Source organism: Haliaeetus leucocephalus, unplaced genomic scaffold (genome assembly GCF_000737465.1).
Source record: "Haliaeetus leucocephalus isolate CR32 unplaced genomic scaffold, Haliaeetus_leucocephalus-4.0 Scaffold763, whole genome shotgun sequence".
Classification (NCBI taxonomy): domain Eukaryota; kingdom Metazoa; phylum Chordata; class Aves; order Accipitriformes; family Accipitridae; genus Haliaeetus; species Haliaeetus leucocephalus.
In genome coordinates this window covers 2,431,767-2,455,459 of record NW_010973199.1, presented here as the reverse complement: position 1 = coordinate 2,455,459, position 23,693 = coordinate 2,431,767, and positions in this window count along the sequence as shown.

Genomic DNA, 23,693 nt, shown 5'->3' with positions numbered 1-23,693 from the left:
TTCAGCTTTTGAGACTATTCTGCCAGAAGAGAATGGATCCCTAAAAGACAGTAATTTGGGGACCTTTAATGAGATTCATCTCAATATTTTGTTTCTGTTTTGTTTTGAGGAAGGCCTTACTATCTCAAACTGGTTTATTGATTTGTTCGGCAAAATCAATCCCTGATGTAACTCTACTGCCATGAACTTATGATTCAAATGAACATGACCTAGTCAGTTTTGTGGCATTCTTATTGCTGTTGTTGCTAATGTATTTACTAACTATCAAACCAACTTTACACTGCTGTGAGGCACAGCATAGGGAGAACACAAAAAAAATGGCAAGCAAAAATATTGACTAAGGAAAATGTCTTAGCAGGTACTCTACTTCCTATTTCAACTGTTGTTATATCCGGACTAAAGGGAGAAACACTTTGTTTTAGTTTTTAAAACTATTGCAGCAAGCCCTCACATGTAAATTCTCTTTTGTAATCATGAAGGACTAAGCACATGTATTCCGATACATGTTATTACCTTTAATATTAGGTAAGAGTGGGCAGTAAGAGAGTTGTGACTCTAGCCAATAAAGGAAAGTTTCAATACCTAAAGTTAAATATTTTCTTCAGAGTTGGAAAGCTTAAGTGCTTCCAATCAGGCACCCTGTTTCATTCCTTGTTATGGCTTCAGGTATTTTATCCTTCTCTGTACAGATCAACACAAATTTAGCAACGCTTGTTGTATTAGCTCTATGTCTGGAGATCCTAAGCCATATATTAAGGAAACAAAATCTCCCCTCAGAATAAACTAGAAAGCCTTTCTCTAGGTTCAATCATTAAGAAAAACATAATGACCAGGCAGAAAAAATATATTCTTGACTGAGTTTCAGGTTATCACTTTGGAGGTTAGTTCTAATGATAACTTAGGAAGCAGGCAATTACTAATAGAATGATATGATTGAAGGTAATGCAAAACGGTACTGTTGACTGTGCTTTTGTGAGGTCATTCCTCTCTTCCATTAAGGAAGGTATACATTGTACACAAATGAAAAATTCTGCAGTATCTACTAATAGTTTAATTAGGGGCAGTGAAAGGATGTTATGAGCACTTATCTGTACACAGTAACTGCAGAAAAACAACTAGGTTTTATCCTGATAGTCTGTCTAAAAGCTACTACCTTAGCTGAGAGCCAGTCCTTCGTTGTTCAGAGTATCACCACAATCACACTGGATAATGTTCATACAATGAAACGTCAATTTGCATCACAGCCTCTTTTCATCTGGGAAAATTTGCTCAGAAGAGATAATTTAACAAGGCTTTTAATTCTTCTAGGGGCAGAGAGCAAGCTTGTTCTAATCCTGCTCTCAGATCTCCCTTACAAAGAGGAAAAAGTTAGCCTACAAGTTTTTATAGAGATCTTATAAAGCTTCAACTGAATGCTGAGCAGAGATAAGTAATGACCATTAGTGCTGCTTCGGGAACTCAAAGAAATTTTTAAGACACAATTAAGTGGGTTTTTTCCATCATTCGTACATTCCTAGGAGACTTTTTTTCGAAATATCACCTTTCTGTTCTGGCCCTACAATCAATAGTAATCTCAAGCAATTAGACTAACATCTGTGATTGACTAATAACACATTTTCATTATAATATATTCCTGGTTTTTAAAATTTTGTTTTGTTCTACTCATCAACCATAACTAGCCATAGAATGTTAGGAGCTGAGTAAATAAGGTAAGTTAGAAAATGGTGTAACCTAAATTACCTGAATAGTTAGGTATGGAGTCAAATCACCCCAACACTTATTATTTGTGGTGATATCTTCAAATAGAATCAGTAAGAAAAACAAGTGTTTGTATACATTGTGTGTATCATGTCTGTACCATGAGTATAAAACTTGTATCCCAGGTATAAATGGAAGAAGTTCAACTTTCACCTTAACAATTGCTTTGAAGACCATTAATAAACTTCCTGGGCATGCGGTTGCCCCATTGCACCCCTCCTGCGGGAGGTTCGGCTCCAGGGGTGCACCGGGGGGAGGCAGCCCTGCCTGGCCCGCACAGGGGTGTGCTGTCTCCCCCCGGCAGCACCCACCAGCCTTGCCATCCTTGTTTCCCTCTCAGTGTGTCTCCCCCATTAAAAATATTTATACTTCTTTTATGTCCCTTTTCAAGCAGAGCCCTTCTCTGTTTCAAAAGTCTCCTTGTAATTCCCTAGTTAATGTTTAATCTAGTTGATGATGACCCTCTTTAGCATGACTAATTTGAGGCAAAAGTGTTTTCAGACAGTTTTGGGTGTGCTCTTCCCAACACACTCACATTCCTGTCCTAAAAGCTGGTCATGTTTATCTGTGAGCACCCCCACAACAGCCTTCTCACTTGCATCCTTTCACTGTAAAACACCGCTTTTTCATGCATCAGAATTATCTGGCTGGCCAGGTGGATTTTGCTCACATTTGTAGTGTCAATTCTCGTTACCCAAAGTCTTGTTTTGTTTAGTAATAGAGATTTACTCAGGAAATTCCTCAAGTCTCCTAGTATGAATATATTGATTTAAAGAGAATATCCATGTAGCTATGAGGCACAAGCCTATGTTTGTGATGTCTAGAGAGTTCACCTACAGTGGTGTAACGGAAGTATCCAAAAATCTTTTTCTATAATCTCCCCCATCTTCTGTTCTGGAGAAAAAAACAGATGAATAACAGAATATTCCTGTTCAGTCAATATTTCATGCTACTACTTTCTTTCTGTCTCCACACTTAAGAAGAAAATGAAGAAGCAATCCACTTAGTTCCCTCAATGAAATGCCTACAGTTGTGTCCACTTTTTTTTTTACAGTGCACAAATTCCTCCTTCTTAGTTTACAGGAAACAAAAAACAACCCAAAGGTCTAGTGTTGTCAAAATGGGATATATTTTTAAGGCTGGATTTGCTTTGCATCTTTCTAACAACTGCAGCTGGTATTAACTCAGGGCCTTCAATCTCCAGCCAAAAGTAGATAGGAACAGTCATAACAGCCTGGAATAGGAATGAGATTTATTCTTTTTAGCCTGTGATTCTTTCTCTCTGCTTGAATCACGTTTTTAGTAATGGTGCTTCTGATATTACACTATAGCTTACTTTCTCAAAACTGGACAACATTGGCATGAAAACAATTAGATTTCCTAATTTCTTTTATAGGTGATTGATAGAAAATGCATTTAATCAGATGGTTCATATACCCACCGCCCTCTTGGAGAAAAAACCTAATTAATTGCAGAGCTATCACTGAATATAGACAATGAAATATGCAAAATCATTACAAATTAATTATATATGTATGAAAGCTCAAATAACTAATTTTATATCTGTGTTGTTACTGAATTGCCCTGATTTCCAGATAGAAAGTTGAACATTTAATTTATATGTTTTGGAAGATGTCTTGGAATGCCATCACTGAGTTAGCTGAACACTATAATAAAAAATTATTGATGGTATAGTATATGTAAGCCCTTAGTCACAAATTGACCTGATAAATATTGTCTTAGATCACCCATGCTGTAAACGATTACACTTAATTTATAGACAGAAGTGCTGTAGTACAAAAATGATATCTTGTTCTCTGTTAACCATTCCTTTGGTAGCAGAAGCACAAACAGAATATCTAGAATCATAGGCTAGAACTATAGAACTTTTTAGGTTGGAAAAGACCTTTAAGATCATAGAGTACAACTGTAAACCCAACACTGCCAAGTCTACCACTAAACCATGTCCCTAAGTGCCATGTCTACACATTTTTTAAATACCTCCAGGGACAGTGGCTCACCCACTTCCCTGGGCAGCCTGTTTCAATGATTAATAACCCTTTCAGTGAAGAAATATTTCCTGATATCCAATCTAAAGCTCCCCTGGCACAACTTGAGGCCATTTCCTCTTGTCCTGTCACTTGTTACTTGGGAGAAGAGACTGACCCCCACCTCACTACAGCCTCTTTTCGGGTGGTTGTAGAGAGCGATAAGGTCTCCCCTCAGCCTCCTTTTCTCCAGACTAAACAACCCCAGTTCCCTCAGCCGCTGCTCACAGGACTTGTGCTCCAGGCCCCTCACCAACTTGGTTGCCCTTCTCTGGACACGTTCCAGCACTTCAATGTCTTTCCTGTAGCAAGGGGCCCAAAACTGAACACAGGACTCGAGGTGCGGCCTCACCAGTGCCCAGTACAGGGGGACTATCACTTCCCTGCTGCTGCTGGCCACACTATTTCTGATACAGGCCAGGATGTCGTTGGCCTTCTTGGCCACCTGGGCACACTGCTGGCTCACATTCAGCCGGCTGTGGACCAGCACCCCCAGGTCCTTTCCCGCCAGGCAGCTTTGCAGCCACTCTTCCCCAAGCCTGTAACGTTGCATGGGGTTGCTGTGACCCACGTGCTGGACCCAGCACTGAGCCTTGTTGGACCTTGTACAATTGGCCTCAGCCCACTGATCCAGCCTGTCCAGATCCCTCTGTAGAGCCTTCCTACCCTCGAGCAGATCACCACTGCTGCCCAACTAGGAATTCAGTAACCTAGTGTCACATTTTCTCCTTTTCCTACTTTACACACAGAATAGTGGTTTGGAAACTTTTTTTCTGTTAGTGGCATCGCTCATTTTAAGTGATTTTGGTTTAAAAATTCGGTTTAAGATACAATGTTACTGGATTGCAGTTATTCTTTTAAGTTTAAATTTATACTGTTTAATGTACAGGACATGTACTGATTTAGACTCACATATTCTGTTTATTCACATAAAATTCCATTGTTCAGTTTGAACATATAACCACCAACTGTGCCTTCAGTTTCCAGCCTGAAGAAAGAAAATGTTGTTACTAACATCTGAAGACACATAATACGATATTTACTGTGTAAATTCTCTTTTTAAACTCTGCCCAAGTAAAAGTCTTTATTTTATTGAATAAAAAACCTCATTTTTTATTCAATAGAAGTTTCAGTTTAAGGTCATTCCAGCAGCAAATAACTGCAGCACAGCCCTTCTACTAATTATATACACATGAACCTTGATTTTCAGGAAGAAAAATTTCTTAACCTGAGTCCAGTTTGCTCCAATTTGTGGTATGTTATTTATTTCTCCTGAAAACAGGTGAAACTCTTGATCTGTATTTCCCAGAATACCCTCACCCTACAGCAGTAAACTGCTGTGCCGGAACAGACTGTGCCACAGCCATGCTTTTCATAGGTACAAGTAACAGAATGCTAAACTGAAAAAGAAGAAAAAGAAATGTTGACATCCATGAATCACGGTTCACCTAAGAGCAAACATGACAAAATTGTTGACAGGAAATAAAGTGGCACTGAGGTGCTGTGTGAGATGGCACAGATGGATCATCACCGAAAAATAGAGAGCTTCTGTGCATGTCCGTTCATCAGAATGGATGGCTGAATTGATAGAGTGCATGTTGAATATAAGGCAATGACATATGAACCTATACACAGAAAAATATGCCTTGCAATCAAGGCTTGAAGCTCCCCTTTGTGCCATAAAAGAACTATTATTTAGCTTTCCTGTGTTATCTCCAAGTCTTCTGGCATAAAATCATTTTTTGGAAGATCACCTGCATTTTCAGAACTTGATTATGAAGGATAACATTTATTCAGGTGGTCTGTTCTGATTCTTTAGTGTGTTTCATATATTTTAACTTTTTGAGACATGCAGGTTACCAAACTACATTTTCCTCAGTAGTTTCACTTTTATAGTGGCAGCTGGGAACCACAGAAATGTTTTGTTATTTGCTTAGTGTATAATGCAGGTGTTATAATATCAACAACATTTTCTACTCACTTGAGAGAACTATGTGAAAGGAAGATGAACGGCACATTGACTGAGTAGGAAATGTAATGCAATAGACCAAGCTCCAAGCAGAAAATGTAGGCATTTGTCTTCAGTGATTTATTCTTTGAAAGAGACAGCAGATCAAAAATATATGGGTTTATAGGAGGACAAATTATACCCGATATATATGTATGACTCTTCTTACACCAGTTTGTACTCTGTTATAACTTGTTTGCTGGTTAACTGGAAATATTTGGGATTAAAGAAGAGATTTTATGTTGTTGGTAACCTTCCTTAAAAATAAACTGCATTTTGACAAAAATGGTAAAAAAAATTTCTTTCAAAATAAAAAATTTAAAATCTTACTTTAAAAATGCCTAAGTTAAAGAATGGAGACATTTGTGCTTCTTCCCCATTTTTTGAACTAAACATTGACCAACTCTATGTGGGCACACAGATAGCTTCAGCAAAACCAGATCTTTGCTTTCTAAAGGACAAAATGGTAAATAAGATATTTTTTTTGAGCAGATTACAATAGTTCATGTGTGTCTGCCTTGCTGTTAAAACACTTCTGTGGTCCAATCTAGTGAAGTCCATTGCTAGATCTACATAGCAAGAAAAAAAGACAGTTTGCAAAGAATTAATGATAAAAAAAGAATTTAAGAATTTAATAGCATAAGTTTATTAAAATAGTCAGTTTTCTAGGGAAGTGAACAAAATTTATACATGAGGAATTGATTAAATTTTATCAGCATTAAAGGGATTAACTTGGTTGTTACTGAATGCTGAAACATATGGTGGTTGAAAAGAAATTATGTTCATGAGAACACTTTCAGCTTTATGCCAGGGTGAAGAATTTTTCCTATTTTGTTTACACTCTGAAATGTATTGTTCTTTGAAATGTTCATTTAATCTCCAGAAAAGCAGAAATAATATGACAAAGCCAATCACTGACACACAGTCAACTTGTACAATTTTGTAAACACATCACAGATAACAGACTCTGAAAATAGTTTATCTGGATTATTAAATCAATATATATGAATAGTGAGTGTACTCACATGGAACATTATGGGATCACGTATTTATGACAATATTCCATATTCATGGACTCCTGAACTTACAGGGTCTAAGAAATCTATTTCACTGTTTTTACTTTAAAAAGCCACATATAGGTAATGCAGATTTTACAGTCAACATTAATCCAAAAGACGCTCCATTGCTTTTAGCATCATTATGGATCCAGTAATCAAAGTTCAGAAGAGCTGGTGAAAAAGATTCTTGCTTTCCAGGAAAGCTTGAATCAAACTGTATAAAATAAACAATATGTGCAGGCATGAGAGAAACTGAAGGTCTTGGAAGTTCATAAAATGCTTCAAGTGTAGTTAACTTTTTCTCTCTCAATTTTATAACTCTCTGGCAAGAGCTAGTTTTCTAAATGTGTTCTTAAGTGTCTATGCTATACTTACGATATTTATTGTTGAACTGTTTCCAGGACCATCAAGGCAACAGAGATGTAAATATGACATAATTGAGTTCTTAGCTATAGATAACTTACTCTAATAAACAATCAATCTCCAGGTAAAAAAAAAGATTCAGTTATCAAATTGAAACCTTGATTTGATTTTTTATTTTGAACATTCTTATATTTAATATTATTTGAATTATGATTCTCCATTTCTCCACTCAGATTGGTTGAGTCCTTGTTTTTTATATCCAGAAACTACTGTTCACAGACTTGACAAGGTATGCTCCTACTCTTAAATCTGATCAAATGATTTTTCATGGTCCTGAATATTATACTTTAGATGTTACAAACCTAGCATTCTGATTCAAATCAAGTGTGCACTTCAATAAAAACATATTACTTATATAAAAATCCTTAAAAATGTGTCTAAGTTTTTCTGTACAAGCAAACTTAGGTTTCTTTTTCTAGCTTATTTTTTAATTGGTCCATGATATGCTGCCTTTGGCTTAACAGGTTTTTTTCCTGTCTGTTTTCTGAAGATGTTTTAAAACTTTTGTGTCAGGGATGTCAAACCTTTATCAGAAGTGAGCACCACATATATCGTTTCATTTTGACATCTCTCATTAAAGGACTTAAAAGAGCTTTTGCACAAACAGTTCTGTCTTTAGAAGCTGAAAATAGATTTCCATCATCTTGAAACCTGAAGATCCAAAGGGTGCCCTTTGGACATCTGAGAATAAGGACTGATGCTAACAGCAAACGCTACCAGTATATCACAATAGAAATCAGTTTAAAGGAAGTAATAAGACTAATCAGACTGCTGTGCCATCTCTTTTGGAATGGTTTGGCATTATCTATTTAAAAAAAAAAAAAAAAGTCCCGCTTTTCTTTTCTAATTATCATGTGAAAAGATACATTCAGTTTTTCATGTTTATATGTTGTCAGCTGAATGGATCTAAGAAGTCAGCACTTCAAAGTGATCATTATTCCTTTGCTGGGAAAACATATGGAAATAGGAAATTACAAAGTAGAGAGAGAAAGAAGTTAAAAAATAATAAAATACAAAAAGTGAGAAAGATCAAAGCAAAAAGTTAGTTCTCTAGGTTTCATATGAAACATTCATGACAGAGTGAAGGTAAATGGAGAATAGATAACAGTATTAGCAACCTTTGCATTGCAAGGGCTTTCCAGGCAGTGATTCAGGAAAAAGGGTGATATCACTGTAAATGAACAGCCATTAATATAGGTAACTACCTAGACGGAGAGGAATTCAGGTTGATGGTGGAGAAACAGGTAATGTTGGGAATGGCTAATGACAGACATTTTAAGAGAAATCGGCTTTCAGAGCAGAGAGTTCTGTTCCTAAGCTAGCCTCAAAAACATAGAAAATTGTGCTCTGTCATCAGGCACTCTGTGGATTGCTCTAGCAGCTGCAAGTTACAAAGAAGTACAGCTACCCTGATGGTACATCAGTGTTACATTATATGATAACTATAAAAAGAAGTGACATAATTCTGAGCTTATCAAAGCATTGGATGTTATTTGATTTATGGATGAAATTTAAGTTATTATCCTTTTTGAATTGGTTTTATCACACACATTTACAAAGATGGAAAGGTAAGAAATATGCCATGTTATCCACTAATCCAAGAAAAAGTACTCTAGAGGAAGATAACAAAAAACTTACTAGAAAGACACACTTCAAGGAAGTTGTATCTTACAAACAATCAAAATACAGGAACAGTTCTATGATGATGCTAATTTTAATCCTAACAAGTACAAACCAACACAATCTCCACTTCCTTCTAGTATCACAACAGGACCATCTTCATGCATTTGCAAATGACAGTTAATTTCTCTATACATCTCCCTACATTTACATGCTTTCATGATATCTTGTATTTACTTTGGAAATAAGCAATGCAAAAATTCTTAAACGGGATATGTGTTCATCATGATTGTTTTCAATAAGTTCTTTTCTTTTTCTTTAGCATTGTAATTATTACAACCATAGTTGGACCACTTGAGGATTAAGATATTCTCAAGGTATTTTGTAACAGTATCTTCTTTTTAACGAGGATACCGAATGTCCCCTTGTGGAAATACTTGTTATTATTCTGGTTTAGAAGTTCTTTTCTATTCAAAAGCCTTAGGAAATTTAAGCATGGGTGTACTAAAGGGCTTAGGTTTTACAATAATAAGCACTGCATTGGGTGGCTAGGATCTCAATACGATGTATATGAAGAATTAGATACCTCCGATAAGCAGTCACTGACATAAGCAAAGAGGATTTTATAATAAACAATAAGAAATGTTGAAAAGATGAGTAAGATATAATTCTTATGCCTTTAAGAAATGTGCCAACTGCATTTCAGCCTTTAGGAATGAGCTAAACTTCCACGCAGATTTACATACTTCCATCCATCCAATGAGACGGACTGTCTGCTGACTAAGAAGTGCTCATTTAAATCCTTCACAAGGCAAAGAAGTCCTTTCACCCAGCAGGAGAAAGTTCTTAGAATATGTGTGAACTGTCCATGTCCACAGTCTTCTGATAGTAAAAATTTTTACTCACAAAGTAACTTTTGATGCTGTATTTGGGAAGCATCTCGATAATTATTAGTAGTTCTCATGGTAGGGAATATTTAACTAACAGTTCCTGTGAATTAGTCCATTTATCATAATTTCACGTATTTTAATGTACTTCTCATACCTTAGCGCATAGAAACATTAATTAAAGCAGCCTGTTATAGACCTAATGCATTTACTCTCATTTTAGCTTCATGCCAGTCCTCATTGTTAATTTTCTTTCACCAATAAAATCTGGGCTTAAGGAAAATTTTTATCATCTGCATACTACACCTCATTCAAGAAGCATTGTATAGAACAGAATAGTATATTGATTCACAAAACTCATAACTGGACTAGCAAATGGTGGGGAATAATGAGTTTATAAACTTTGATGATGGCCATGAGGAGCTGTAGAAAGGTCTTCTAATAGTTATCACTAATAAAATAGCAGATGACGTTCAGTGCCAATAAATTACAAGTGAAACGTATGAGGAAAGAATACTCTGAACTAGGTATTTCCTCCTTAAGAAAAAAAGGGGAAAAAATGAAAAAAAAAAGAAAAATTATAATAATTCTTGGAAGACTGTTCAATACCCAATAAAGAAAAACAAGGAAATAAAACAACAAACAAAAAAACCCTGCAAATACTCTGCAGTTATTACAACAAGACAGAGAACAAAATATAAAACATCATCATGCCAGTACATAAATTAATCACAGATTAAATATTTGGTCCAGTTCTGGCAGTTAATCTCTGAAAGTAAAGAATATTTTTAGAAAGTTATAACTGTGGAGGGCTGTAACTGGGGGGAGCTGGGATGACTACAGCTATAGAGCAAGTTCCATGCAAATAGAAGTTACACACACTCTGATTCTTTGGCCTTGTTATTTGTGACAAAAGAGATATATCGAACTCTGAGTTGCACAGGGAAGGTGAAATTAATTATTCCCTGTTTCTTAAAGAGTAGGCAGGAATCAAATCATATTTTCCGGTGACAGGTTGGAAACAAAAGGTGTACATTCTTAACTCTGGAATTCATTATAACAAGACATTATGGGCATGAAAAGTTTACATGGTTTCAAAAATTGACTGGACAGATTCATGGAGAAGGTTCAGAGAAACCTTTGTCTCAAGCACTTCAGACACAAATTTTACAAGGATATTTCAGGAGAAGCATAACAGTCTGCTTGCCTTGTCCTGCACTTTTTTCTAGACATCAACTTATGACTGTGTCAAAAATATCAGGCACACTCTCTGATAGAAGAGAAAAAAAGAAGAAACGCTGTGATATCAGAAATATGTTCTATTTTTATTTGTTTAGCTATGAATCAGCTGCACTGTGCTAACTGTTGAGAACTGACCTCATGGGCTTTTTTAGCCACCACCCAGGATATAACCTCAAATGTTACTTAATTAAGCATTTGGTTGCTGGGGAGCAGCAAGGACCAGCAGCTCCATGAGGGCTGGGCAAACCCAGCTCAAGCTGTGCCCTCACCAAGGAGCACAGTCCATGGGGTCTGGACACAGCAGGCAGCACCAGTTGCTGGTAACAGGGTCCATCAAAAGCCCCAAACATGGCAAGTGGTGAGCCAGGTCCAGAGGTTGTCCAGGGAGCCGAGTTGGGAGCAAAGGAGATGAGGTCATGGACACAAATGTGAGGTAATGTGTCTCAATAAACCTGACTGAAAGAACTTCAAGCAATGTCAATTTATCTCCTGGTTCAGGTGGAACAGATGAGAACTCGTAGCATTGGCTCAGATGTTGGGTCTAGATTACAGCTCAGCCCTTTGGGTTTAAGTATTTGTGTGTTTCACTCTGTTTTATGTAGAGTCCATAAAAGAACAAAAGGCTGTTTTTCAGTCTTGCAATGTACATATGCTAAGTATTTATCTTAACATCATAAGAGTATAGATAGGTATGAAATTACATGGCATTTGGTATTGATACAGGTTTACTCAGGATTCAAAAATCAATCAAAAAACTTATTCTGCAAATATATGGATGTATGAGTAAAACTGACACTTCAAAGATTACTGACAGCATAAATTTAATTTAGTTTCTACAATGTCAAGAATGAGTTGCCTTACATCTAAATAGACTGTAAGAAACCATTTTAAACTTGAAGGAAGTCATATATAATCTTTGTGAGAAGAGGAAATGAAAATCAAATTCTCAATTCTAGTTGAATTGAAACATCTCAGGCAAAGGTGACAGAATAGATAAAACATTTATATTAAAAAAATGCCATGTTGCCTGGGGCTTATTGATAAATGCTGCTTTATTAGGCTCAGCTATTCCTGAAGATATACGCATACAACTTTCATTGATTTCCTTCAGCTTATATTTTTATAATCATTCAGAGTACCAGTGCTTCCTGACATTTCATGCTACTGAGTCAAATTGGTCTTATTGAACAGCCATAAAAACTGGAGAATCACTGAATCATTCACACTGGAAGGGACCTTGAGAAGTCACCCAGTCCACCTTCCTGCTCAAAACAGAGTCAACATTGAATTCATATGTGAGATTTAGGGCTTTTTTCAGTAGAGCCTTGAAATTCTCTAAGAACTCAGCTTCTCTGGGCAATCTAAGCAAATGCTTTATCTGATAGTGAAGTGTGCTTGATCTTGTTTTGTTTTGTTTTTTGTTTGTTTGTTTGTTTTTCCCAGCAAGGCAGTTGGAACCTCTTCTGTTTCAATTTATGTCCACTGCCTTTCATTCTTTCACTGGGTACCTCAGTAGAAAGCCTGGATCTATCTCTTTGGCTACCTACTTGTAGGTATCAGAAGGCTGCTATTTACTCTCCCCCTAAGTTTTTTAGTTCTTCAGACAGAAAAAACCCCAACATTCCCACTAAAGCAGGATAATATTCCTTAATTTGACCTACTGACTATACTCCTGCTGACTCAGGAGCTGTTGGCCACCTTTGCTGCCAAGGCACCACTGGCTCATGCTCATCTGGCTGCCCATCAGCACACCCAGGTCCTCCCCAGCCAGCCGCCCCAGCCTGTGCCGCTGCTCAGGGCACCATGCCTGCAGGGGAGGCTGCAGAGAAGGCTGTGGCCACCAATTTACCGGGGGTACTTTCTCCAGCCAGTGGTAGGGACTGAGCCCTGTGGCATATTAGCACCATTTTAATTTCAGAATTCAGAAAATGGAAAAGTTTTTTTAGTTATTTCATGCTTTTCATCCTTACTCCTTGTTTTGCCAAACTCAAATCAAACAAAACATGCACACATATACACAAAATACATCTCAATTTCACCCTAAGAACCCTAAGATTGTGTTTTTAAAGTAGCCATTCAAACTTTGTTGTTGTTGTCGTACTACTAAGTCTAATAAAATGCATGTATTCACACAGGAAGAAGTATAGAACCAAGATAGATTGTTGTTTAAAATAACAAGATAACAGGATGTCATTCATGGTTTCAGCCCAGCCGGTAACAAAGGACCACGCAGCCTCTCGCTCACTCCTCCCCACCCCCCTCTGGTGGGATGGGGAGGAGAATCAGAAAGGAAAAAAGAAAAAAAAAACACGAAACCTCGTGTGTTGAGATAAGGACAATTTACTGGGACAACACAAAAAGAGAAGTTACAACAACAACAATGGTACTGATAAAAGAATATACAAACCGAGTGATGCACAGTGCAACTGCTCACCACTCGGAACCCAACACCCTGCCACTTCCCCCACCGAAAGCCAAGCGCCCCCCCAGCCCACTCCCCATTTATATACTGAGCATGATGTCACATGGTATGGAACAGCTCCTTGGCTAGTTCAGGTCAGCAGTCTTGGCTGTGCCCCCTCCCAGGTACCTGTGAAAATTAACTCTATCCCAGCTTGAACCCAGGACACAGGAAAAAAAGAAAATGCACCAAAATCTCTTGATGAAATGTTATGTTTATTCAGGAAAACAGCAGAACTATTAACTCTGATGAGAGTCATGATTCCCCTTCATCCTGCCACATAAGGTTTGTGTCAACTCTTCCGTGTGGTAAAATATTATCTTGGGAAGCAGCCTGTAGAGAGTTGTCTTCTGCCTAATGCTGATAGGGAAGGACTGGACAATCTAACCTAAACAATGTCCTCACATAATGAGGAGGAGCTGGACCTTGTAAAAAGGTGGCTATACTTCAAGAGCAGCCTTCCCTAATGCAAAAGTCATGTCCCCGTACTTGTCCTGAGTATGCCCTCTGACAACAGCTGGAACTAAAAGCCCAAGAGGAGAAGGCTGAAATATCTTCAGTTTAGAAAAAGAAACTGGACTGCCAGGAAATGACACTAGCTTAAGGTCAAAGTTTCATATAAAGTCCAGTTATTTTTGTTGATGTGTTTTAAAGTATTTTTACAAATATACTTCATTATTACAGGCTTTGAACACACATTCATATCAGTTTGTATTGATGATAACATCCACATTAATGTTAGAAGAAATAAAAAATATCAAAGTCAAGAGAAAATTAAAAAAAAATAAGGAAAGAACAATTTATAAATCAAACATTTGCCCGTGATGCTTTACCAGATAAGAGGAAAAAATGTAACTTTAATTTCCATTTGGTATCCAAATTTTCTGTTAAGCAGCTAGCCACTCTTCCATAACCTCAGAGGTTCATCATTCTTTGTGAGTGTCCTTTTCTCTTTGTCAGCAGTTACCTATCATTACTGCTACAATCCGTATAACTGAAGAGACTCTGTGATAGCACAGCTGTTGCAGAGGAAGGTGGCTGCAGTGATTATGTTAATGGGATCACTAATTTCTTGTATAAACATAGCTTTAAGCTGTTGTGCTACTTCATGTGTCACTAGCCAGGTCAATGAAAGATCTTGAGCAAAGGACAAAAACGTTAATACCTCGGCTGTTATTTATATTTCAGTGGTACCTACAAGCCACAATAAGATGAGACCCTAGTATTTGAGGCAAAAAATACCCTGCCTCCTTGTAAAAGCCTATATAATCAGACAACAGGGCCTTACTGACCACCTCTATGACATTCTTCTTCCCCTCTACTTCACTCTTATGAGACCCCAGCTGGAGCACTGCATCCAGCTTTGGGGTTCCCAGTACAAGAAAGACATGGACCAGTTAGAGAAGGTCCAGAGGAGGGCCACAAAAATGATCAGAGGGATAGAACACATCTCCTATCAAGACAGGCTGAGAGAGCTGGGGCTGTTCAGCCTGGAGAAGAGGAGGCTCCAGGGAGACCTTTTTGTAGCTTTTCAATACTTAAGGGGAGCTTATAAGAAAGACAGAGAAAGACTTTTTACCAAGGCCTGTAGTGACAGGACAAGGGGCAATAGTTTTATCCTGAAAGAGAGTACATTTAGATTGGATATCAGGAAGAAATTTTTTATGATAAGGGAGGTGAGACACTGGAACAGGTTGTCCAGAGAAGCTGGAGCTGTCCTATCCTTGGAAGTGTTCAAGATCGAGTTAGACGGGGCTTTGAGCAACCTGCCTTAGTGAAAGATGTCCTTGCCCAAGGCAGGGAGGTTGGACTAAATGACCCTTAAAGGTCTCTTCCAACCCAAACCATTCTATGATTCTGTGATTCTATGATTCTATGAGAGACAGATAAAAGATGACAAAGAAATAGTGAGATAATGAAAATATTTACCTAAAAAAAGTAATATATCAATTAACAGACTGTCATTAACATGTTGGAAGCCTCTCCACTCCTATATCTATCATATGATTAGGAAAAATATTTCTTTCAACATTAACAAAAAGAAAGATATCTTTTAGTATGTAAGGTGGTCAGCTTGACCATACAAGCTCCAGTCCTAGGACCACGAGATATACACCATCTCTCCCAGAAGATCAAGAGGCAGGAAGGATGTAGGACTAGTTCATACATGTGCTGACTCTGGGACTTGACAATATGTACCTGGAGATCTTTTTACATTTCTGCAGATAATGTTAACTTTTGTGGTTAATTTCCTCCCATAGAGAAGGACTCAGGCTGCCCACCAGTCCATGGACCACTCCACATACATATCTGGCCTCCTGTCTCAGAGGCTTTCTTGAATTGTCCACATAGAGACATGGATTGCTTATTCTTGTGTTATATCTTTATTGAGGACAAGCGTCTGTCAGGATTTTTGCCACTGAGTATACATAAAGGCTCACCTTGGACAGCTGATGTGTCTAAAGCTAGGTGACATGATATCCATATCTGTCTCTTAACAAGGGACCCCTGTGTTTTCTTATGGGCCCAGTTGCCTATTAGTATGTGCTATTATATTCACATTCAAAACACAGAGATCTTAGCCTAAGTCCTTTGGAAGATGGCGGCAGTTACAGCAACAGACTAGGAAATAATCAATCTCATCTGTAGGCAAGACTTCCAAATCTTTAGAGCTTTTGCAGTCATATCCCTTCCAATTAAGCTTTCCACAAAAATAGGCAGGAAGCCAGGACAGATCAGCCATAGCCTGCTCTCAGCAAGCAATGTCACTTAGGTAGACAGCACTCATGGGGTTTTTTTTGCATATTTTGAATATGTACAGTGTGATGTACTTGCAGAGCACATCACAGCACTTTAGACAGGAAGTGTGACAAGCATGGATAACCTAAGGCAATGTCCAGATCCCAAGATGAGCCCAATGTCCTTGCCAAACACAGATGGAAAGCTTTATTCCGGCAACTGCTGATTCTTGGATGTCTAAAGGTTTTAAGCTTAAATTATATAATGTGCAAACACAAGTAGGTGTATAGACATAATCCAGAGGGTACCATGCAAGCACCATTGGCACTGCCTGTTTTCTAATAATGGGTTTTTCTACATTCTACCTGCACTTAGGGTTTGGCTTTCAAAAGTTTCAGTTCGGCTCTTCAAACATAAGATGTGGTATTTTCATTGTATAGCACCCCGCCAAAAAATTTGTGTAGCAGCTTGTAGTACCAGTTGAGTGAGGAAGCCACATACTTGCTGCACAGTCTTCAAGTAAATAAGGAAAAATATGAAGGAAAGCAGCATGATCTCAAACAGCTGGAAAGATGTTCTCATAAAGAAAAAAAAAAAACATAAACAGAATAAGCAAATCGGAAGAGGATGCATATGACTGCACTTTGGTTTATTTTTAAATTAGTTTTTTTAAGACTGAAGTTGTTCAGAGACACCCTAGGTATTTCTGAATGAAGTAGCTTGAGTGCTGAAGAACATCTGTGCTTCATGGCATTTTTCCAAGGTTATTTTACGCCATTTCTCATTGACCCCAATGGGAAGATTGCCACACTACAATATTAGTCAACACCCAAACTAAGTTGTCTAGAGCTAGGTCAGACTTCTTTTTTTCAGGTCTGCACTGGTCTGTGCCGACATCGTTCCTTATGCATTTCATTTAGCTCTTGGCTAGATTCAGCAGTTGCAACCATCAGTGAGCCCCTTAAAACTGTATGTTAATATCTCCTTCTATGTTGCACTCATCTTTCAAATTCACATTAAAATATGTTTCAAAGCAATTTATGCTGAATTGTTTCCAAGCCCCTTTTAGGCACTGATTGTGAAAAGGACTAAACTGTATTCATGCAACATTAAGAAAGCCTCTTCAGTCTTGAGCATTGTTTAGACCTGACTTCACACTGGCTGAGAGTACCTATACAATATATTGAATATGTAATTCCATCATATTTTGAGAATGAAGTCATATTTTTGTTGTAAAGACAGGTGTCCTGTTAGGAATACGAGTTGAATGACACAATCACCCATTGGTAAAGGAGTAACTCCACAGTACTGCAACACTTTACTGTAACTTTACTGAACATTCAGTCTTTGTAAGGTACTACAAGAAACCTTTCACCCAGCTGCTCACTTAGTTTTAGGTTATGCAACCCTTGCAGTAAATTCACATACGCAATTCCAATATACAACTATAATGGTGTCAAGGTCTAACCCTAACTGGTAACTAAGGACCACGGAGCTGCTCGCTCATTCCCCGCACCCAGTGGGATGGGAGAGAGAATTGAAAAAAAAGTAAAACTCATGGGTTGAGATAAAGACAGTTTAATAGGACAGAAAGGAAGAAAATAATAATCATCATCATCATATGACAGCAACAACAACAACAACAATAATAATAATAAAAGAATTAGAATATATAAAAGAAGTGATACACAATGCAATTGGTCACAACTTGGTGATCGACGCCCAGTTAGTTCCTGAGCAGCGATCCCCCCCCAGCCCCACTCCTCCCAGTTTATATACTGGGCATGACATCACACGGTATGGAACACTCCATTGGCCAGTTTGGGTCAGGTGCCCTGGCTGTGTCCCCTCCCAACTTCTTGTGCCCCTCCAGCCTTCTTGCTGGCTGGGCATGAGAAGCTGAAAAATCCTTGACTTGGTCTAAACACTACTTAGCAACAACTGAAAACATCAGTGTGTTATCAACACTCTTCTGACACTGAACCCAAAACATAACACTATACCAGCTACTAGAAAGAAAATTAACTCTATCCCAGCCAAAACTAGGAAAAATGGGAACTAAGAATTGCACAGTCCAGATACAAATATATTCTAATGAGATTACACAATTCAAGCTTCTGGAAGCATGTAAAATATAGAAATATAGACTCAAAAAGTTAATAGTGGCATATTATTCACTGACTTCATTAGGTCTGATTATGTGAGGTCAGAAAGAAAGGCAGATAGGTTGAAACACAGGTTCTTTAAGTAAAAGAGCAGTACACTGCTTTTACATAAGCCTGTTTCCTTGCAACTTACTGGAAACGACAGCTCTCTGGTTACTGCAATAGTGGTACAGACTTTGCAGTGGCAAGACAATGTGATTTATGCACTTGATGTTGTTGCAGTTGGCCAGTGCTTGTTTTCTGAAAGCTGTCTTGATAGGCCAGATGTGTCATTAAAAGCCTAAAATTGCAACAAAAAGAGCTACAGAAATTTAATCTCAATATAATCATAATCTGATGTTTTCTACAGTTAAACCATTAAACATTTGAATTCCCCTCCCAAAATAAAATAGAACTTGGTATTTTGGGTTTATATGTTTGAAAATTCTAGTTAAAAAAAATTAAAAATATGGAAAGGCATATGATTACTTTATAGAATCCTATTGTACTCTTGACCATATACCTTTTGCTCTTACTCTATGTAGTGGGTTGACCTTGGTTGGACACCAGCTGCCCACCAAGCCACTCTATCACTCCTCCCCCTCAGCTGGACAGGGAAGAGAAAAATATAATGAAAGGCTCGTGAGTCAAGATAAGGACAAGAAGATCACTCAGCAATTACTGTCACAGGCAAAACAGACTTGACTTGAGGAAATTAATTTATTGCCAATCAAATCAAAATAAGGTAATGAAAAATAAATCCAACTCTTAAAACCCCTTCCCCCCAGCCCTCCCTTCTTCCTGGGCTCAACTTCACTCCCAAATTCTCTAACTCCTCCCCTCCAGTGGTGCAGGGGTCAGGGAGTGAGGGGTGCTGTCAGTTCATCACACATTGTCTCTGCTGCTCCTTCCTCCTCAGGAGGAAGACTCCTCACTCTTCCCCTGCTCCAGCATGGGGTTCCTCCCATGGAGGACAGTCCTCCATGAACTTCTCCAGTGTGGGTCCTTCCCACGGGCTGCAGATCTTCACAAGCTGCTCCAGCGTGGGTCCCTCGTGGGGTCACAAGTCCTGCAGCAAACCTGCTCCAGCGTGGGCTCCTCTCTCCACTGGTCCACAGGTCCTGCCAGGAGCCTGCTCCTGCACGGGCTTCCCACGGGGTCACAGCCTTCTTTGGGTGTAACCACCTGCTCTGGCGTGGGGTCCTCCCTGGGCTGCAGGTGGAGATCTGCTCCACCATGGAGCTCCCTGGGCGGCAGGGGGACAGCCTGCCTCACCATGGTCTTCCCCACAGGCTGCAGGGGAATCTCTGCTCCGGTGCCTGGAGCACCTCCTCCCCTCCTTTTTCACTGACCTTGGTGTCTGCAAGGTTGTTGCTCTCACATATTCTCACTCCTCTCTCCTGGCTGCCGGTGCACAGCAGGTTTTTTCCCCCCCTTCTTAAATACGTTATCCCAGAGGCACTACCACAGTCGTTGATGGGCTTGGCCTTGGCTAGCAGTGGCTCCAACTTGGAGCCGGCTGGCATTGGCTCTGTTGGACATGGGGGAAGCTTCTAGCGGCTTCTCACAGAAGCCACCCCTGGAGCCCTTCCACTACCAAAACCTTACCATGCAAACCCAATGCACTGGATAAACCAACAGCTGGTATTTTTTATTTTAGTTTGGTTTGATCAGTTGGATCATTATTTTACTGCCAAATTAAAATATCTTGTTAGTAGGAAGTTTGATTTCATTTCTATCTGTGTTCAGCAACTGATACCACATGAGCCATAACACACAAAATCTTTGGGATTTGTATTTTTACTATTTTAGATAGATAGCCATGTCTCTTCCTGAGTATTCTTTACTTTTCCACTGACGTTTTACCCTGTTAAACTTTCTGACCAAGATGCTGTACAACAAAACATTCAGCAAGCTCACTGGAAATCTGGTCAGAGCCTGTTGCTGGTGTGCCTAAAGTAGCCAAAGGAGTTCTTATGTAGGGCGAGGTGATCTAAGCAAACTACCAGATCAGCATTCCCTGCCCATGACAGCTCAATGGTTGAGCATCTAAACCTATGGTTCTATGGCATCTGTCTAAAGATAATTCAGTGAACACTGTCTGTAGTTTGGCCGCACACATATTAAATATTTTTTTTTTAATTATTGATTGTAATTATTATTTAATTTCCAAACTTCCATTTGATTTTCAGAATTGCTGGAAGTGTCTGAAGTAAGTCCAATTCTCCAATCCCCTCTGGATAGCCTGTCTGCTTCTTTCAGCTCAAGTCAATGTACTTTGCTGGCTGGTTTCCACTATAACACCAGAGACGAAACTGTTTATTCTTCACATACTTTCACTGTAGGAATGTAATGTGGTTCATGTTGTTTCTCCTCTGAGAGAGGACAAGAGAGTCAATTTCTCACAGGAAGTTTGACTTGCATAGACCCTAACTCAAGTTGATATCAAATTCCTTTTTATTCAGGCAATTTATAGTACTGGCATTTTTCTGATCAAAGCCCAAAAAATTAGGAACAGTAATTCAGCCTGCTACAGCTATGGTTTCTATTTTTACCCACATACAACATTCGATCCATCATACTTTACATTTCATAATCAGTGACTTTGTGAGCTTTTGCACTTTAGACAATTACACGTAAGTTTGATACATATAACTACCAAAGCAGCCAGCCAGCTTAACCTTCTTTGGAAAATCACGTCAGTTTCAGTTGCTTAAAACTATACTTTTGAATACTTCCTTCTATTTACTTGTGCTTGCTAATGCCTTCTGTTTTTCATCTAATTTCCTGTACAGAATTTACATGTTTTACTATACAAACATTATTTTTGTATTTTAGACATTCTCACCAAGAGGTGCACATACTCACCTACAATCAATAGACATGAATCAATGAAAAATATGTGATTATTGAAGTAAACATTCAATACATATGTTTAGTGGTATTCCATACAGCACTTGGTCTTAAAAATCAGTATTTTTTAAACCAGTTTCTGCCTTCATTTTCTTACTTCCTTCTCTGTTACTTGAATTTGCCTTGTGGCCCCATAGAAGGTACTATTCCTCAGTTTCAGAATCACTGTGGGTTTAGACATTCTTATGGGAGAATTCCAGGTCTTTTCCACTGGTTTGTCTCCTCCTGCCTCCTAGTTCAGTCCTGAGCTATAAGAGATTTGATTTCAGTGGAAACTGTCATTTGGCCCAAATAGTGTTATTTAGGATCATGAAATTCCTATTTTGTCTGATTTATAAAGACAACTAAATTTAAAAAGTTAAAGATCCCAAGCAATATCTTTACATCCAGACTACTGACTATTTTAGTAATTGTTCCAGCTGAGACAGTTTCACTCCCTCTTAAATAATTAAACATTCAATGGGACTGAGAAAAAGAAGGAGAAACTGCAGACCTGATTGTACATCTTGTTGGTTGGCGTTCTTTTCTGGGATACAGAAGAGCCAGGTCACAAGTTTCTGCTCCAAAATTCAGTTTAATTATTTAAGCAAAGAGAAATAGCTTCAATTGTATATTGAAGGGAGATCACACTAGGATATCCAATATCTTGATGATTAGGGTACTCCCCTGGGATGCTGGAAGACCTCTCTTTCAATTCCTATGCCAGTGAATATTTAATAATTTATACACAGTAAAACTGCTTCAAGACAAATTCATACCAGACTATCCAGCACCTCAATGATTAGGACACTTATTTGCAATTCAGACAGACCTGATTTCAACCCTCTGATCAGATCAGAACCCCAAATCAGGAAACACAAATGCTTTGAACTCTGAACTGCTGAGTAAAGTAAGCCCAAACTCTTTATCTGCAGGTTTTGCGGAGCAGAGGATTTGCGAGAGCTGACCTGGAATTGGATATTTATTTCCTGAAGAGGATTCTTTATTGAGACTATATAATATCAAGTGTCTCAGAGTGCTTCCATATCTTGGCATTCCCATCTTGGATAGCTCGTAGCTGTTAGCTTTTGTGAATCCTACATGTAGGCAGCAAATTCTCTATACTATGGCCTTCAAATTTGGGACCCGCTGTTATAGTAGGCTGCCATGTGCCTAAAGGTTTTAAATGTTAAAAATCAACACTAGCCAACTTCATTTGTATGCATGGGAGAAGAGAGAAAATACTCATTGGTATATAAATCACTTGTACATCTATATCATGAAAGAAATAAAGATACTTCAAAATGAGTAGCTTTACAGGTTGGTTCCAACTGGCCCCCAAAAGAATATTTTACTTAAAACTATTCTCTGATCATATGGAAATGCTTAATAATTAAAAGTATGTCAAAGAGTTTATAAAACCAGAAATAAGTGACAGAAAAGATATGCTTTTTCTGGCATTTCATGGCTCATTTAATCCTTATCATTTAGCCTTTATTAGGTAGATTCATTCATACAGTACATTTGATGTATCTACAAGTATTCATTAATGCATAAGGTAAATAAAGCACCAATGATCTTGTTAAACATTGGAAAACAAAACTAAGAAAAAAACTTCATCTTGACTAAGGGGGAAATAGATTTCTCTCTATATAGAATTCATAGTATGCATGAGTCAATAAGAGTCAGGTGAGAATAAATGTGCTTATTCCCCTTGAACACCTATATTATTTAGATATACATAAGGTCTCTAAATTCATCTGATTATCTGAATGAAGCCATTCAATTAGTGCTCAGAGCAAAATAGGAAAAAAGGAACTTTAAGCACTACAGCTTTGAAAAAATGACTGGAATTTCATAGAGAAGACCTTGGATTGTACTTTATGTTACTGATACAGAAAAAAAAAGTCGTACAGCAAACTATTATTCTAAATTATCACTATTACTATTATTGTTATTGTAAATAATAAAACCAATAACACAAAGATAAAATTTGCATTGTGATTTTATTAATTTCTTGTAGGTGTATCTGAAACTCCTAAGTGAAAGAAAAACTTTAGAAGAAACTGCCAATTTTAATATCCCTCCCAAGTAATGAAATTATTCACTCAACAGCAATAAAAATTGTAATTTAACACCATGAAACAAAATGTATAATGTACACTGTGCAGGGAAATAATTGTAGTAGTAATAATAGTAATAGTAACAATAATGTTTCCACTCCACCCATAAAATGTATTTTCCCTTTACAACTGCAAAAAATCTCTAACACTTGTTTATAGGGCAAAAAGTGCTTTAATTTAGTATATCTTTTCCCTTTCACATGTCTATTGTGTTACGCCACAGAAAGTATATAGCTCATTTTCTTGCCAATTATTCTGTCACACCATTTTGAAACTGCCTGTATATCATA